The sequence below is a fragment of the Lolium rigidum genome, chromosome 1 (assembly GCF_022539505.1).
Source record: "Lolium rigidum isolate FL_2022 chromosome 1, APGP_CSIRO_Lrig_0.1, whole genome shotgun sequence".
NCBI classification, from domain to species: Eukaryota; Viridiplantae; Streptophyta; class Magnoliopsida; order Poales; family Poaceae; genus Lolium; species Lolium rigidum.
This window is the reverse complement of record NC_061508.1, coordinates 218,328,757-218,348,181: the sequence shown is the minus strand read 5'-3', so window position 1 is coordinate 218,348,181 and position 19,425 is coordinate 218,328,757.

Sequence of the window (19,425 nt, the reverse complement as noted above, 5' to 3'; positions counted from 1 at the left end):
CGGGAAATAGTATTTGAAGCAAGAGAGAGCTTCAAGAGGAAAATTCAAAACAAATTTAAGTCTAACATGCTTCCTATGAAGAGGAATCTTGTACACAAATGAATTCATGAAGAACAAAGTGACAAGCATAAGAGGATAAAACACGAGTAACTTCAAGATTCTCAACATAAATAGGGGAAACTTAATATTATTAAGATGCATACGACCATATTTCCCTCTCTCATAATAACTTTCAGTAGCATCATTGATGAAATCCACAATATACCCATCACTTAAAACATTCTTATCATGGTTCATATGCATAGAAGTATCATTAAATTTGGCGTAAGAAGAGTTATTCTCATTAATAGTAATTGGAGCAAGATTATTATCAAGAATTTGAACATGGTAAACAAGTTGTCTATTAAGGGAATTGTTTTTAGTAACCCAATCATGACTATGACAAGTTTCATAAGGATAGTTAGAACCTATATCATAGCATTCTTTATAATAATCATTAGGGATCGGAGGCACATTGTCATCATTTTCAGAATTAATTTCCCGAGAGATTTGCAATATCAAAAGTAGTGTGCTCATTCAAATCATGATTGCTAATGTATGTAAAGGGCATAGGAAGATCATCATATTCAGATTCATTATCACAATAATCATTAGGAGCAACATACTTACGGTTACCTATTGTTATCTCATATACGCGGGGATATGATGTTACCTCTTTCTTTTTATTCTCCTTCTTCTTCTTCTTCTTCTTCGTTCCCTTCTTCTTCTCCTTCTCTTCCTTCTCCTCGTTCCCTTCTTCAGGAGGGAGAGGCTTGAAGGGTGGCTTGTCCGCATAACCTGATTTACTTTCAGAAACAATAGAAGAAACTTGGGAGGATCCCTCCTTTTCATTAATTAGTTGAAAACACACAGCGGTCCTATCATATTTTGGCAAGGTGTCATCTTCTAAAACATTTTGTATGTAAGTATTTGTATGGCCATTATCAATGCAATAAGAAAAACACCCATGCAGGACATCATCAATATCAAGATCACTCATATGTAACAAAGAGATTTTTCTCGACAGTTCTTCACACCCCAAAAATAAAGTAAGTTCATCATGCTGATTAGGAGTAATTTCATCATCACAATACAAATTTGCAGCACTCATTGGGTTCAAAATATCACTGGAGGAACATTGAAAATTAAAATGACCCACTTCATGGCAAACTTCACAAATAAAAGGATAGAGGGCACAAACATTTTTACCAAGATCATCTAGAGCCCTAAACCACTTTCTAGTTTTTTCATTAGCATGATGGATGCAATATTCATCTTTGATTTGATTAATTCCACAAGGTCTATGTATTCCACAAAAATTAACATGCTTATAGGAAATAGCATTCTTAGGAGTTTGAGCATGCTTATTGCAATAATTAACAATAATTTCATTCTTCATGCAAGCCTCTTTAAAAGGTTCATGATACTTATCAAAATTATTTTTAGGCAATTCGAAATGAGAAGCAAAGGCTTTATAAAGATTTGCAGTAACTTGAGAGTCAAGACCATAAGTGGCACTCATATTTCGAAATTTATCGGTATCCATAAAAGCTTCAATGCATTCATAATCATAATTTATACCTGACTCTTTACCTTCATTGTTCTCCCATCCTTCGAGCATTGTCCTCAATCCGATCAAGGAGGTCCCACCTAGCTTCAACCTCCTTGCTTGTGAAAGATCCCTCCGAACACGCGTCCGGATAGTCCTTGTGTTGTCCCGAAAGCCTCGCATAAAAATTGTTAACAATAACATTACGGGGGAGCTCATGAATGGGACATTTGAGCATTAGTGATTTCAATCTCCCCCACGCTTGAGAAATACTCTCTCCATCACGAGGATAAAAGTTATAAATATAATTCCTATCAATATGCACTTCATGCGGAGGATAAAATTTAGAATAAAAGAGAGATGCAATTTCCTCCCAACCAAGAGAATGCCTATTCTCCAACAATTTATACCAATGCGTCGCTTTACCCGACAGCGAAACAGAGAATAGCTTCTTCCTCACTTCATCCATAGAGATACCTGCACACTTGAATAACCCACATAATTCGTGCAAAAACAGTAAATGATCTCTAGGATGGACAGTTCCATCCCCTTTATAGTGGTTGTCCATAACACGTTCAATAATTTTCATGGGTATTTTATACGGAATACTTTCAGCCGGTGGATTTAAAATATCAGAAGCATTATTAGAGTTATCGCATATGGGAGATAAAGCATTATAGAACAAATTTTCTCCCCTAAAGATGGGAAGCTAAAAAGACCACAAAAACTAGCTTCCCCAAGCTTAGACTTCTTCATAGCATTAGCAGTAATTGCATTCATACTAATAACATCGCTACTAGCATGCAAATAAGGTTTCATAGGTTTCTTAATTTTCGCATCAAACAATCCATGTTTTAAATCAGGAAATAGAATAAGAAGCTCACTCTTGTACATTATGCCAAACTAGTGTAAACAAGAAACAACAAGATGCAATTGCAGGATCTAAAGGAAATAGCTTTGAGCACACACACAACGGCGCCGGAAAAATACTTTACCTGGGACCGTAGTATGAGTGCCTTTTTACCTTTCCTCCCCGGCAACGGCGCCAGAAAAGTGCTTGATGTCTACGTTCCCCCTCCTTTCCTGTAGACGGTGTTGGGCCTCCAAGAGCGAGAGGTTTGTAGAACAGCGAGCAAGTTTCCCTTAAGTGGATACCCAAGGTTTATCGAACTCGGGGAGGAAGAGGTCAAAGATATCCCTCTCATGCAACCACTGCAACCACAAAGCAAGAAGTCTCTTGTGTCCCCAACACACCAAATAGGTGCACTAGTTCGGCGAAGAGATAGTGAAATACAGGTGGTATAAATAAGTATGAGCAGTAGCAACGGTGCCAGAAAAGTGCTTGGCGTGTAGTTGATGGTGGTGGTATTGCAGCAGTAGTAACGCAGTAAAACAGTAACAAGCAGTAGTAACTCAGCAGTAGTAACGCAGCAGTAGTAAACAAGCAGTATTTAGGAACAAGGCCTAGGGATTACACTTTCACTAGTGGACACTCTCAACATTGATCACATAACAGAACAGATAAATGCATACTCTACACTTTTGTTGGATGATGAACACATTGCGTAGGATTACACGAACCCTCAATGCCGGAGTTAACAAGCTCCACAATAATGCTCATGTTTAAGTAACCTTTAGTGTAAGATAGATCAACGCTACTAAACCAAGTACTAGCATAGCATGCACACTTGTCACCTTCATGCATATGTAGGAGGAATAGATCACATCAATATTATCATAGCAATAGTTAACTCCATAATCTACAAGAGATCATGATCATAGCATAAACCAAGTACTAACACGGTGCACACACTCGTCACCATTACACACGTGCGGGAGGAATAGAACTACTTTAATAACACATCACTAGAGTAGCACATAGATAGTAGTGATACAAAACTCAGATGAATCTCAATCATGTAAAGCAGCTCATGAGATCATTGTATTGAAGTACATGGAGAGAGATTAACCACATAGCTACCGGTACAGCCCCGAGCCTCGATGGAGAACTACTCCCTCCTCATGGGAGCAGCAGCGGTGATGAAGATGGCGGTGGAGATGGCAGCGGTGGCGATGGAGATGGCAGCGGTGTCGATGGAGAAGCCTTCCGGGGGCACTTCCCCGCTCCGGCAGGGTGCCGGAATAGAGTTCTGTCCCCCGAATTGGAGTTTCGTGACGGTGGCGGCGCCCCTGGAGTCTTTCTGGAGTTTCGTCAATTGGTACTGCGTTTTTAGGTCGAAAGGGGTTATATAGGCGAAGAGGCGGCGCGGAGAGGGCTGACAGGGCGGCCTCACCCTAGGCCGGCGCGGCCGGACCCCGGCCCGCGCGGCCCTATGGTGTGGGGCCCCCCGGCTCCTCTCCGACTCTTCTTCGGTGTTCGGAGCCTTCCGGGGAAAATAGGAGGTTTGGCGTTGATTTCGTCCAATTCCGAGAATATTGCCCGAACAGCCTTTACTGGAACCAAAAACAGCAGAAAACGAGAGCGGCACTTCGGCATCTTGTTAATAGGTTAGTTCCAGAAAATGCACGAATATGACATAAAGTGTGCATATAACATGTAGATAACATCAATAATGTGGCATGGAACACAAGAAATTATCGATACGTTGGAGACGTATCACGGACACGCGCCCATGTGGAAGAAAAAATCTATTTTTTGGGAGCTAGAATATTGGAAAGTCCTGGAAGTCCGCTCTGCAATCGACGTGATGCACCTGACCAAGAATCTTTGTGTGAATATTCTAGGTTTTCTGGGTGTGTATGGAAAGACAAAAGATACACCAGAAGCACGGGAGGACCAGGAACGTCATAAAGGATGAAACGGCAATCATCCAGGGCAGTTTGTAGGGCCTGCCAGCTACGCTCTTACCAAACAAGAGAAGGAGATCTTTTTTGAAGCCCTATTAAGTATCAAGGTTCCGTCTGGTTTCTCGTCGAATATAAAGGGGATAGTAAATATGAAGGAGAAAAAATTCCAGAACCTGAAGTCCCATGACTGTCACGTGCTTATGACACAATTGCTTCCGGTTGCATTGAGGGGTCTTCTACCGGAAAATGTTCGACTAGCCATTGTGAAGATATGTGCATTCCTCAACGCAATTTCTCGGAAGGTAATGGATCCGAAACTTTGTCGGGATTACGGGAAGATGTGGTCGAATGTCTTGTCAGCTTCGAGTTGTTGTTCCCACCATCCTTCTTCAATATTATGACGCACCTCCTCGTTCACCTAGTTGAAGAGATTAGAATTCTCGGTCCTGTATTTCTACACAATATGTTCCCCTTTGAGAGGTTCATGGGAGTCTTAAAGAAATATGTTCATAACCGAGCTAGGCCGGAAGGAAGTATCTCAAAGGGCTACGGAACTGAGGAGGTCATTGAGTTTTGTGTTGACTTTCTTCCTGACCTTAAGCCGATTGGTGTTCCTGAATCTCGGTATGAGGGGAGGCTGACTTGGAAAAGGCACACTAGGAAAGAAAGCAACGGTGTGCAGGGACAAGATTTCTTTCAATCAAGCACACTACACAGTTCTATACAATTCCATCTTGGTGGCTCCGTACATCGAGAAACATAAGAATGCTTTACGAGAAATAAACCCGGGCCAGCCCGAGTCCTTGATTACACGTCCACACATGAATACCTTCGGCAGTTGGTTGCAAAGACATCTCATTAATGACCCATCTGTTGTGGAGCAGCTGTACTTGTTGGCCAGGTTACCATCTTCAAACATATGTACATTCCAAGGGTACGAGATAAATGGGAATACATTTTACACGATCGACCAAGATAAAAAGAGCACCAACCAAAACAGCGGTGTCCGCTTCGATGCAAAAGACGAGAATGGGCAGACCACCACATATTATGGATACATAGAGGAGATATGGGAACTTGACTATGGTCCCACTTTTAAGGTCCCTTTGCTTCGGTGCAAATGGGTGAAGCTCAGCGGTATACATATTGACGATAAGTACGGTATGACAACAGTGGATCCCAACAATCTTGCGTACTTGGACGAGCCATTTGTCCTAGCCAGCGAGGTGGCTCAAGTTTTCTACGTGAAGGACATGTCTAGCAAATCAAGAAAAAGAAATCAACAAAAGAATACATCAACCGAGGAGCCAAAGCGCCACATAGTTCTTTCGGGGAAAAGAAACATTGTGGGAGTGGATGACAAGACAGACATCTCAGAAGATTATAATAAGTTTAAAGAAATTCCGCCCTTCACGGTGAAAATTGACCCAAGCATCTTACTAAATGATGAAGATTCTCCATGGCTACGGCGTAGAAGATCACAACACTAGATGGCGATGTAATAATGTATTCTTCATATATAGTTCCCAAGACAATCTCTACATTTATGTAATAATGAGAACCCTTTCCCCAACACTGTTAGAGGAGACGGAGTCTTTCACGGGCTTGCAGGGAAAATTTTCCGAGGAGCAGCTTCCGAAGATGCTGTAGGGCGTGTGCACCAACGACATCTTCGAGAAGCTGCGCCACGGGAGATTTCCCAACCCTTTCCTTCATCCATGGGAATGAAACTGTGCTTGGCTTGTTGATCTGCTTGGCAAGGTGTATCGATGCTCCTTTTATAGGCACGGCACCGCTTCTACTTTGTCTTGTTCCTTCGACAGGGCGTTGTGCGCTACATGCTTTATCTCATCGAGCAGTGCGTCCACCCACGCGTCCTTATCCTGCCGACAGCTTTAGTCCCGGTTGCAGCCACCAACCGTGACAAAAGGTTACCGACACATCATCCCCCCAGATAAGGCCCTCCTAGATAAGCCTCCCCCAGTCTTTTGTCCCGGTTTGAGCCTCCACCCGGGATGAAAGTTTCGCGCGCCACTTCGTTCCCGCCTATTTTCTTCCCGCATTCCCGCCATTTTTCCACTATATATATGTAGGCTTGGACTCATATCTGCAAACCTCATCACTCTCTCCCATGGCTTCCATCGTATGTCTAACACCCCGGAGGCGGAGGCGCTTTGCGCCTCGAACTACCCCTGCCCGCCCGGCTACCGCGTCCCGACCGGCTGGTTGCTGAGCGTCGGAGGCGTACCGGTCCCTCCTATCCCTGTAGGTGTGCCACGCGAGATGGCCATCACGAACCACTACTATTTCGAGCTCACGCCCGAGCAGCGGAGGAATCCCCGGTGGCATCCCGACTACGGCCCGACTTGGGACAGCTTCTTCATCAATCGGCGTGAGAGGGCGGTTGCCGTGTACGAGGAGGACGGCCCGCCTCCTTCGAACTTCAACGAGGCCGGCCGTCGGATGTGGTGGCGCGGCCGGACTCTCCAGAGCGTCATGGCCTATCGTGGCCCCCGCCTGCGCTACCCTCAATCCCAGCCCACGCGTGGTCATCCGCCGAGGTTCGACAACCGCGACCCCGATGCTAGCGACGATGACGTCGGCGACTATGATGACTACAGTGGCGACTATTATAGGGCTAGGCACGACTATGATTGAATGGCTCCAACATTCGAATCTGGCCATGTATCTTATTTTTCAGTTGAGCTCTGTACTTTAATTTCAGTTCAATCGTAATAAATTTCATGTCAACCACTTTATTGAACAAAAACAACTGACAACGACTTTATAAACTAAATTTAAACTAATAGAACCGACAACGACTTTATTGAAATTACAATAAAATAGATAAATTACTAGTCTAGTCTCTACTCGTCGTCGGAGGTTGTCTCCGTCCAAATGTCATCCCACCGAGGGTCGTTTTCGGTCCAAGTTGTATTCGGGTTCTCGAGCTCGAAGGCGGCGACGGCCCGACGGTGGCGCATGTTGGACCTGCGTTGTGCCCTAAGGTTAGCAAAGGACGCGTCGGTGTTGTCGACATCGTTGGGGAACTGCGCCCTCCACTGGCGCATCAACTGCTCGTCGCGCTCGGCGATGGCGATCCTGCGCTGCACCTGGCGGTGCCGGCGACGGTCCTCGTCGTCGACGAGGCACGGCGGTGGCGCGAGGAACTCCGCCTCCTCTAGCGATTCAACATCCGGGAAGTTCATGTCGTGCCCTGGCCGCCGAAAGCGCCACGCCGCCGCGTCGTAAGCGCGCGCCGCCAGCTCCGGCGTGTTGTACGTGCCGAGGGTGAGGCGGAAGCCATCGGCGCGTATCTCGGCGATGAACCTACCGCTCGGACGCACTCGAACGCCACGGAAACCGGACGCCCCTCGACGACATGGAGGCATCCCGGAGATGAATGAGCGGAGGCGGTGGCGACGTGTGGTCGCGAGAGGGAGAGGGGTGCCGGCGACGTGTGGTTGCACCCGCACTCGTCGCTCTATATAGCGCACGCGGGGCATGGCACGTGTAAGCGGTGGCTACACGTCGCACGCCGGCGTCGGCGGGGCGAGGCACGTGGAAGCGGTGGCGACACGTGGCACGGGGACGCGACACGAGTGGCACGGCGGCGGTGCACAGGGGTGAAACATACACGACTATCCGTTTCATATGATGCGAGATGCAAATAGGTATATGGATGTCATATTCATGTTCATTAGCTTTTTCTGATCAATATTCATATATAAAACATTTGTATTTGAGTTACCATTCAAAAGTTATTGAAATAATAGTTTTATTAATTTAAAATAGAAAAAAGAAAAGGGGTGAAGAGGGATGGATGAGCTGATCCGTGGCACAGACCATCCAACGGCTCTAGGCCGTTGGATTCAAACGGCCAGAGCCGTTGGATGGGCTGTGCCACGGATCAACTCCTACCCCCTTTTGTCGCGGGTCGAGCCACGGCCGCGATAAAAGGACCCCCCTTTTATCGCGGGTGGTGGCACGACCCGCGATAAAAGGGGGGCCTTTTATCACGGGTCGTGCCACCACCCGCGACAAAAGGGGTTAGGTATAAATACCTAACCCCGCGGGCGGAGCCCCCACCCGCGACACCCGGAGGCCATTCCCTTAGCGAAATTGCGCCGCCAGGCTGCCCAATTTCACCGCCGCCGCCGGCCATCTTCCTCGCCTCCGGCCGCCGCCTCTTCGCCTCCGGCCGCCGCCTCTTCGCCGCCCCCGCCCTCTGCGCCGCCTCCGCCCTCTGCGCCGCATCTGCGCGCGCCGCCTCCGCCACTCTGCGCCGCCTACGCGCGCGCGGCCTCGATCTACGCGCGGCAACTCCGGCCGCCGCCTCCTCTGGGGCACCCCCGGCCGCCGCCGCCCCCTCTGCGCCACAGGTAGCCGCCACCCTCCGCCGCCCCGCGCGCGCGGCCGCCGGTGCCGGCCGGCCATGCCCCGGCCTTTTTTTTCTTTAAGTTTTTTCATTAATTTTTTTATTAAGTTAGTTAGTTTAGTTTAGTTAGCATTAGTATTTAGTTTTAATTAGTATTAGTTAGTTAGTATTAGTATTAGTATTTAGATTAAATTTAGTATTAGTTAGTTAGTTTAAATTTTTGTAGATAGTTCATTCAAATTTTGTAGTTACTTAGTTTAAATTTTGTATTAATTCAAATCTTGTAGTTAGTTAGATTAAATTTTGTATTAATTTAAATTTTATATTAGTTTAAATTTTGTATTAGTTAGATTAAACCGACGCAAACACTCTCGCGAACAACACTCGCCGACACCCCTCTCCCTCTCGCAAACAACCGACGCAAACACTCGCCGACACCCCTCTCCCTCTCGCGAACAACACTCGCCGACACCCCTCTTCTCTCCCTGTCACGAACAACCGACGCCGACACCGGCCCTCTCCCTCTCGCAAACACCTCTCTCTCCCTCTCGCGAAAACCACCGACGCCGCAACTCCCATCTTCTCTCCCTCTCGCGAACAACCGACGCCGACACCGGCCCTCTCCCTCTCGCGAACAACCGACGCCGATTAGTGTTAGGGTTAGGTTAGTGTTTGGTTAGCTAGGGTTAGGGTTTGCTTAGTGTTTGATTAGGGTTAGGGTTAGAACATGTACTTATCGATTTAATTTTTTGCAGAAACAATGGATCGATTCGAACGGGACTTGGAACAGGAAGACATTTTCGAGAACATAATCCGCGATGGTGATGGAGAAGCCGGCGGCTCCGGTGATGGAGAAGCCGATGGCTCCGGTGATCATGGAGAAGCCGGCGACTCCGGTGATGGAGAAGCCGACGGCTCCGGTGATCATGGAGAAGCCGGCGGCTCCGGTGATGGAGAAGCCGACGGCTCCGGTGATGGAGAAGTCGACGGCTCCGGTAATGACGAGGTATACGATCAGTTGAGGCATTAATGGAATTCTATATGTACATATGTATATAAATTAACTGATTTTTATTCTCTTAGGCCTCCGAAGATAAGTTGGTGAAACGAGGCCCGACAAAGAGACTGGGCAAAAAAGACCACTTCAACATTGAAGCTATATCACCGGAAGGCCAACCTGTGGCACCCGCGAGTGTCAGAGTGACATTTAAGAATCAGTGCGGAGTTGTGGTTAGAGATCATATCCCGATCATCGTTAGAGAATGGAACAAGACCAAGAATGTGTCCGAAGATCAGGTTGCCGATAGGTACAAGAACACACTTTTTGACGACCTCATGTCACATTTCACTTTGCCAAATTTGGGATCGGACTGCGAGAATGCCAAGCGAGAGGGCGCTAGTGAAGAAATGGGCTCTTAAGAAGATGGGGGAACTTTTCCGAGCGTATAAGAACCGGTTATGGAAAGCTTATAAGGCCGAGAAGAAGCCTCCGGTATTCGAAAACTACCTAGCGAAGCAGGAGCATAATTGGGAAGAATTTGTGAAGTACAAAGAATCGAGAGGAGGCTGTGAACCTGTCCAAGAAAAACAAGAAGAATGCAAGCGAAAAGAAATATCACCATCATACGGGGCGAGGGGCTACGAAGTAGCCATGCCTAAGTGGGATGCACAAGAGGCTGAGATGGAGCGGAATGGGATCACTCCGGAACCCACGCGAGAAGGATGGGACATTAGGGCTCGAAATTGGTTCCTCGCGCATGGCTGTGAGTATGACATGAAGACAGGGAACATTGTTGAAAGTGACAAGCAGGGTTAGGGTACCCGGGGAAAAATGGATTACCGTGACGACAGATATAAAGGCGGGAAAACTAAAGTTTGCTCCCGATAGAGAGAAAGACTTGCTGACGCTTGTCCTCGGTAATCCTGAGAAGGGAGGATGAACAAGAGGCTTCGGCCCTAGTGTTCCGTGGTCGCTTGGGTTTCCGGCCGACGCAGAGACTTATAGAAGCCGAGCGAGAGCTAAACAACGCGAGCTGGAGGTGCAGAATGACCGGATGGCCGAGTTCCAACGCCAACTTGACCAGTAGCAGCGGGAGATTCAGCAGCAGCAGCGGGAGATAAATGAACTAAAAGGACAGCGCCAGCCAGATAATACCGCTGGCATATCTCAGCGACGAGACAGCAGCGTGGCCGACTCGGAGGCCCCTCCTACACGGATGATAGATGGCGGTCCTAGCGACCCCGTGGATGGAATCAAGGAGCAAACACCTTGTGATCTCCATGTGGTGTTCAGGAACATGTCTGTTAAGGTGGCGGTCGGCTATGTCTTACCCGCATTTGGACCCGAAGGTGAGCCGGCAACATGGCATGGCAATGAGATTCCAGCTGGCTATGCTCGTGTCGGGGTGGATTCGGTTGTACCGTCGTGGGAGACATTGGAGCTCGAAATCCCTGGAGGTGATGGGGGCTTACACTCGGAGAGGTGTCTGGGAGAAATCATTCTCTCGGAAAAGAAGAACATCGAGCTGCCAGGCTGGGTAGCCCCTAGTACCAGTCGTCCGAGCAGGTCACCATCACCTCCTCCAGATGATCGCAGGCCACCATCACCTCCTCCTACTGATCACATGTCGCCACCGTCACCCCATGGGTACGATGTCGACCACGACATCTGTAGTCCATCTCCATCTCCAGCGTCGCCGCCTCCGCCCACTAAAAATCGGAATGCACCCTACCGGAAGCGTTTCAAGAGTCCTATCCGCAAGATGTCGCCCCTCCCAAAAGTACCAAAGGTTCCTCCCCCCCGTCCTTGGGATCTTACTGTCGAGGAAAATGCGGCCGCTGTTGCGAAACACAACTATGATCATTTCCATAAGCCAAAACCTCCAGCGCCAGAGCCATACACCGAGAAGCAAATAGCATATGCTACTTCTTTTCTGAACACACCATCGCAATATGACTTACACGAGAAGAAGGATGACTATACACGCCACCTTGCGAGGGTAATTGATGACAAGAGGGAGAATGAAAAGGCTAAGAAGAACAAGGATGACAAGGCTAAGAAGAAGGATATTGCTACCATGAGCAAATCATCAGCTAGAAGTGCAGCCGAGAAGAAGTCAAGTTCAACAACTGCACCCCTCAAGGCCAAGCAAACGACAAAAGGCAAAAAGAGAAAGGAAGTTCCCCTCCTCGAAGATCAGCCCAAACAATCGATTCCAGCACTCAAAGTGTTTAATGTTCCCAAGCTGTACCAGGAACAGGGTGGTTTCGATATGGAAGAAGCTGCAAAGCTAGCGGCTGCCTGTGACGTTACCGTGGAGGAATTGATGTATGCAACAGATGTTGCACTACCCACTGCTGATATAGCTCCTAAATTTGTCTACGGGGCCGACTTGGTCAGCACAGAGCAGTGATGTCTACGGGTGCTTCTATTCTTGTAGACAGTGTTGGGCCTCCAAGAGCAGAGGTTTGTAGAACAGCAGCAAGTTTCCCTTAAGTGGATCACCCAAGGTTTATCGAACTCAGGGAGGAAGAGGTCAAAGATATCCCTCTCATGCAACCCTGCAACCACAAAGCAAGAAGTCTCTTGTGTCCCCAACACACGTAATAGGTGCACTAGTTCGGCGAAGAGATAGTGAAATACAGGTGGTATGAATAAGTATGAGCAGTAGCAATGGCGCCAGAAAAGTGCTTGTCGGCGTGCGATTGATGGTGGTAATATTGCGAGCGAGTATAAATGCGATAAAACGAGTAAACAAGCAGCGATAGCGATATTTAGGAACAAGGCCTAGGGATCATACTTTCACTAGTGGACACTCTCAACATTGATCACATAACAGAATAAATAGATAGATGCTAGACTCTACACCCTCTTGTTGGATGATGAACACCACTAACCGTGTAGGATTACACGAACCCTCAATGCCGGAGTTAACAAGCTCCACAATATTCAATGTTCATATTTAAATAACCTTAGAGTGCATAACAGATCAACAAAACCAAACCAAGTACTAACATAGCATGCACACTGTCACCTTCACACTACGAAAGGAGGCATAGATCACATCAATACCATCATAGCAATAGTTAACTTCATAATCTACAAGAGATCACAATCATAGCCCTACGCCAAGTACTACACGATGCACACACTGTCACCATTACACCGTGCAGGAGGAATAAACTACTTTAATAACATCACTAGAGTAGCACACAGATAGATTGTGATACAAAACACATCGCAATCATAAAGAGATATAAATAAGCACTTCACTATGCTACTCTGAATTACTCTCTGGCAAGATAACGAACACTAATTCATCATGTAGGCAAACCTTAAAGATGCATTCCCAAGTACTAATGAACACCCCACGCTGTCACTTTGAGCATTCACAGGAGGTACTAACACACCAAAATTTCATAGAGACATCCAACTCAAATCATAACTCAGTGAATAAGTATTCTGTGAAATATAGCCTAAGAGACCCACACGGTGCACACACTGTCACCTTTACACACGTGGGACAAGGAATCTCCGGAGATCACATAAGTAAAATCCACTTGACTAGCATAATGACATCTAGATTACAAGCATCATCATATGAATCTCAATCATGTAAGGCAGCTCATGGGATTATTGTATTGAAGTACATAGGAGAGAGATGAACCACATAGCTACCGGTACAACCCCGAGCCTCGATGGAGAACTACTCCCTCCTCATGGGAGACAGCAGCGGTGATGAAGATGGCGGTGGTGTTGATGGAGAAGCCTTCCGGGGGCACTTCCCCGTCCCGGCGGCGTGCCGGAACAGAGACTCATGTCCCCCAGATCTTGGTTTCGCGATGGCGGCGGCTCTGGAAGGTTTTCTCTGGTTTCGTCGAACGTGATAGGGTTTTCGCGACGGAGACCTTAAGTAGGCGGAAGGGCAGCCTCGGAGGGGGCCTGGTGGGCCCACACACTAGGGGGGCGCGCCCCCCCTGGGCCGCGCCGCCCTGTGGGGTGGGGCCCCCTAGCTCCTCTCCGGTACTTCTTCGATGCTCTGGAACCTTCCGGGAAAAATAGGATGTTGGGCGTTGATTTCGTCCGATTCTGAGACTATTTCCTTACTAGGATTTCTGAAACCAAAAACAGCAGAAAACAGCAACTGGCCCTTCGGCATCTCGTCAATAGGTTAGTTCCGGAAAACGCATAATAATGACATAAAGTATGCATAAAACATGTAGATATCATCAATAATGTGGCATGGAACATAAGAAATTATCGATACGTCGGAGACGTATCAGCATCCCCAAGCTTAGTTCCTGCTCGTCCCGAGCAGGTAAACGATAACAAAGATAATTTCTGGAGTGACATGCCATCATAACCTTGATCATACTATTGTAAGCATATGTAATGAATGCAGCGGTCAAAACAATGGTAATGACATGAGTAAACAAATGAATCATAAAGCAAAGACTTTTCATGAATAGTACTTTCAAGACAAGCATCAATAAGTCTTGCATAAGAGTTAACTCATAAAGCAATAAATCAAAGTAAAGGTATTGAAGCAACACAAAGGAAGATTAAGTTTCAGCGGTTGCTTTCAACTTATAACATGTATATCTCATGGATAGTGTCAATGTAAAGTAATATAACAAGTGCAATATGCAAGTATGTAGGAATCAATGCACAGTTCTCACAAGTGTTTGCTTCTTGAGGTGGAGAGAAAATGGTCCTTCAAAGAGGAAAGCATTCGATTGCTATATTTGTGCTAGAGCTTTTATTTTGAAAACATGAAACAATTTTGTCAACGGTAGTAATAAAGCATATGTATCATGTAAATTATATCTTACAAGTTGCAAGCCTCATGCATAGTATACTAATAGTGCCCGCACCTTGTCCTAATTAGCTCGGATTAACACGGATTATCATTGCATGACATATGTTTCAACCAAGTGTCACAAAGGGGTACCTCTATGCCGCCTGTACAAGGGTCTAAGGAGAAAGTTCGCATTGGATTTCTCGCTTTTGATCATTCTTCAACTTAGACACCCATACCGGGACAACATAGACAACGAGATAATGGACTCCTCTTTTAATGCTTAAGAATTCAACAGCTTAATATTCTCATAAGAGATTGAGGTTTTATGTCCAAACTGAAACTTCCACCATGATTCATGGCTTTAGTTAGCGGCCCAATGTTCTTCTCTAACAGTATGCATACTCAAACCATTTGATTGTGAAAACCGCCGTTACTTCAGACAAGACGAACATGCATAGCAACTCACATGATATTCAACAAAGAGTTGATGGCGTCCCCAGGAGCATGGTTATCGCACAACAAGCAACTTAATAAGAGATAAAGTGCATAAGTACATATTCAATACCACAATAGTTTTTAAGGCTATTTTGTCCCATGAGCTATATATTGCAAAGGCGAATGATGGAAATTTAAAGGTAGCACTCAAGCAATTTACTTTGGAATGGCGGAGAAATACCATGTAGTAGGTAGGTATGGTGGACACAAATGGCATAGTGGTTGGCTCAAGGATTTTGGATGCATGAGAAGTATTCCCTCTCGATACAAGGTTTAGGCTAGCAAGGTTATTTGAAACAAACACAAGGATGAACCGGTGCAGCAAAACTCACATAAAAGACATATTGTAAACATTATAAGACTCTACACCGTCTTCCTTGTTGTTCAAAACTCAATACTAGAAATTATCTAGACTTTAGAGAGACCAAATATGCAAACCAAATTTTAGCAAGCTCTATGTATTTCTTCATTAATAGGTGCAAAGTATATGATGCAAGAGCTTAAACATGAGCACAACAATTGCCAAGTATCAAATTATTCAAGACATTTTAGAATTACTACATGTAGCATTTCCCGATTCCAACCATATAACAATGAACGAAGCAGTTTCAACCTTTGCCATGAACATTAAAAGCTAAGAACACATGTGTTCATACGAACCAGCGGAGCGTGTCTCTCTCCCACACAAGCATTTATTCAAACAAAAACACAAACAAAAGCACATAGACGCTCCAAGTAAAGTACATAAGATGTGACCGAATAAAAATATAGTTTCAAGGGAGGAACCTGATAAATTTGTCGATGAAGAAGGGGATGCCTTGGGCATCCCCAAGCTTAGATGCTTGAGTCTTCTTGAAATATGCAGGGATGAACCACCGGGGCATCCCCAAGCTTAGAGCTTTCACTCTTCTTGATCACATTGTATCATCCTCCTCTCTTGACCCTTGAAAACTTCCTCCACACCAAACTCAAAACAACTCATTAGAGGGTTAGTGCATAATAAAAAATTCACATGTTCAGAGGTGTCACAATCATTCTTAACACTTCTGGACATTGCTCAAAGCTACTGGAAGGTAATGGAACAAAGAAATCCACCCAACACAACGAAAGAAGCAATGCGAAATAAAAGGCAGAATCTGTCAAAACAGAACAGTCCGTAAAGACGAATTTTATTGAGGCACCAGACTTGCTCAGATGAAAATGCCCAAATTTAATCAAAGTTGCGTACATATCTGAGGATCACTCACGTAAATTGGCATAATTTTCTGAGTTACCTACAGAGAATTAGACCCAGATTCGTGACAGCAAGAAATCTGTTTCTGCGCAGTAATCCAAATCTAGTATGAACCTTACTATCAAAGACTTTACTTGGCACAACAATGTAACAAAATTAATATAAGGAGAGGTTGCTACAGTAGTAACAACTTCCAAGACACAAATACAAAATAAAATTACTGTAACAAAATAAACACATGGGTTATCTCCCAAGAAGTTCTTTCTTTATAGCCATTAAGATGGGCTCAACAGTTTTAATGATGCACTCGCAAGAAATAGTAGTTGAAGCAAAAGAGAGCATCAAGAGGCAAATTCAAAACAAATTTAAGTCTAACATGCTTCCTATGAAAAGGAATCTTGTAAATAAACAAGTTCATGAAGAGCAAAGTAACAAGCATAGGAAGATAGAACAAGTGTAGCTTCAAAAATTTCAGCACATAGAGAGGTGTTTTAGTAACATGAAAATTTCTACAACCATATTTTCCTCTCTCATAATAATATCCAGTGGCATCATGAGCAAACTTAACAATATAACTATCACATAAAGCATTCTTATCATGAGTCTCATGCATAAAATTATTACTCTCCACATAAGCATAATCAATTTTATTAGTTGTAGTGGGAGCAAATTCAACGAAGTAGCTATCATTATTATTCTCATCATCAAATATAGGAGGCATATTGTAATCATAATTAAACTTATCCTCCATAGTAGGCGGCACCAAAAGACCACTATCATTATAATCATCATATATGGGAGGCATATCATAATCAACATAAACTTTCTCCTCAATACCCGGAGGGCTAAAGAGATCATTTTCATCAAAACCGACCTCCCCAAGTTTAAATTCCTCCATAGCATTAGCAACAATGGTGTTCAAAGCATTCATATTAATAACATTCCCATTAGCATGCATAAGTTCCATGGGTTTTTAATTTTCTCTTCAAACACATCATGTCCTAATTCAAGATAAAGTTCATAAAGATCCCTCATTTTGTTGTTGTCTTCCATTAAGCCTTACTAGTGTAAAACAAGAGACAAAAAGATGCAATTGCAGGATCTAAAGGAAATAGCTTCGAGCACACACACAACGGCAACGAGAAAAGTACTTAGTTACCCGGGACCGGAGTATGAATGCCTTTTACCTTTCCTCCCGGCAACGGCGCCAGTAAAAGTGCTTGATGTCTACGGGTGCTTCTATTCTTGTAGACAGTGTTGGGCCTCCAAGAGCAGAGGTTTGTAGAACAGCATCAAGTTTCCCTTAAGTGGATCACCCAAGGTTTATCGAACTCAGGGAGGAAGAGGTCAAAGATATCCCTCTCATGCAACCCTGCAACACAAAGCAAGAAGTCTCTTGTGTCCCCAACACACCTAATAGGTGCACTAGTTCGGCGAAGAGATAGTGAAATACAGGTGGTATGAATAAGTATGAGCAGTAGCAATGGCGCCGTAAAAGTGCTTGCTGGCGTGCGGTTGATGGTGGTAATATTGCAAGCGAGTATAAATGCGAGTAAACAAGAAACAAGCAAGCGATAGCGATATTTAGGAACAAGGCCTAGGGATCATACTTTCACTAGTGGACACTCTCAACATTGATCACATAACAGAATAAATAGATAGATGCTAGACTCTACACCCTCTTGTTGGATGATGAACACCACTAACTGTGTAGGATTACACGAACCCTCAATGCCGGAGTTAACAAGCTCCACAATATTCAATGTTCATATTTAAATAACCTTAGAGTGCATACCAGATCAACATAACCAAACCAAGTACTAACATAGCATGCACACTGTCACCTTCACACTACGAAAGGAGGCATAGATCACATCAATACCATCATAGCAATAGTTAACTTCATAATCTACAAGAGATCGCAATCATAGCCTACGCCAAGTACTACACGATGCACACACTCGTCACCATTACACCGTGCGGGAGGAATAAACTACTTTAATAACATCACTAGAGTAGCACACGGATAGATTGTGATACAAAACACATTGCAATCATAAAGAGATATAAATAAGCACTTCACTATGCTACTCGAATTACTCTCGGCAAGATAACGAACACTAATTCATCATGTAGGCAAACCTTAAAGATGCATTCCCAAGTACTAATGAACACCCCACGCTGTCACTTTGAGCATTCACAGGAGGTACTAACACACCACAATTTCATAGAGACATCCAACTCAAATCATAACTCGGTGAATAAGTATTCTGTGAAATATAGCCTAAGAGACCCACACGGTGCACACACTCGTCACCTTTACACACGTGGGACAAGGAGTCTCCGGAGATCACATAAGTAAAATCCACTTGACTAGCATAATGACATCTAGATTACAAGCATCATCATATGAATCTCAATCATGTAAGGCAGCTCATGAGATTATTGTATTGAAGTACATAGGAGAGAGATGAACCACATAGCTACCGGTACAGCCCCGAGCCTCGATGGAGAACTACTCCCTCCTCATGGGAGACATCAGCGGTGATGAAGATGGCGGTGGTGTTGATGGAGAAGCCTTCCGGGGGCACTTCCCCGTCCCGGCGGCGTGCCAGAACAGAGACTCCTGTCCCCCAGATCTTGGCTTCGCGATGGCGGCGGCTCTGGAAGGTTTCTCCTGTTTTCGTCCAACTTGATAGGGTTTTCGCGACGGAGACCTTAAGTAGGCGGAAGGGCAGCCTCGGAGGGGGCCTGGTGGGCCCACACACTAGGGGGCGCCCCCCTTGGGCCGCGCCGCCCTGTGGGGTGGGGCCCCCCTGGCTCCTCTCCGGTACTTCTTCGATGCTCTGGAACCTTCCAGGAAAAATAGGATGTTGGGCGTTGATTTTGTCCGATTCCGAGAATATTTCCTTACTAGGATTTCTGAAACCAAAAACAGCAGAAAACAAAGAACTGGCCCTTCGGCATCTCATCAATAGGTTAGTTCCGGAAAACGCATAATAATGACATAAAGTATGCATAAAACATGTAGATATCATCAATAATGTGGCATGGAACATAAGAAATTATCGATACGTCGGAGACGTATCAAGCAGCTGCATAAACTGCCAACACATATGCG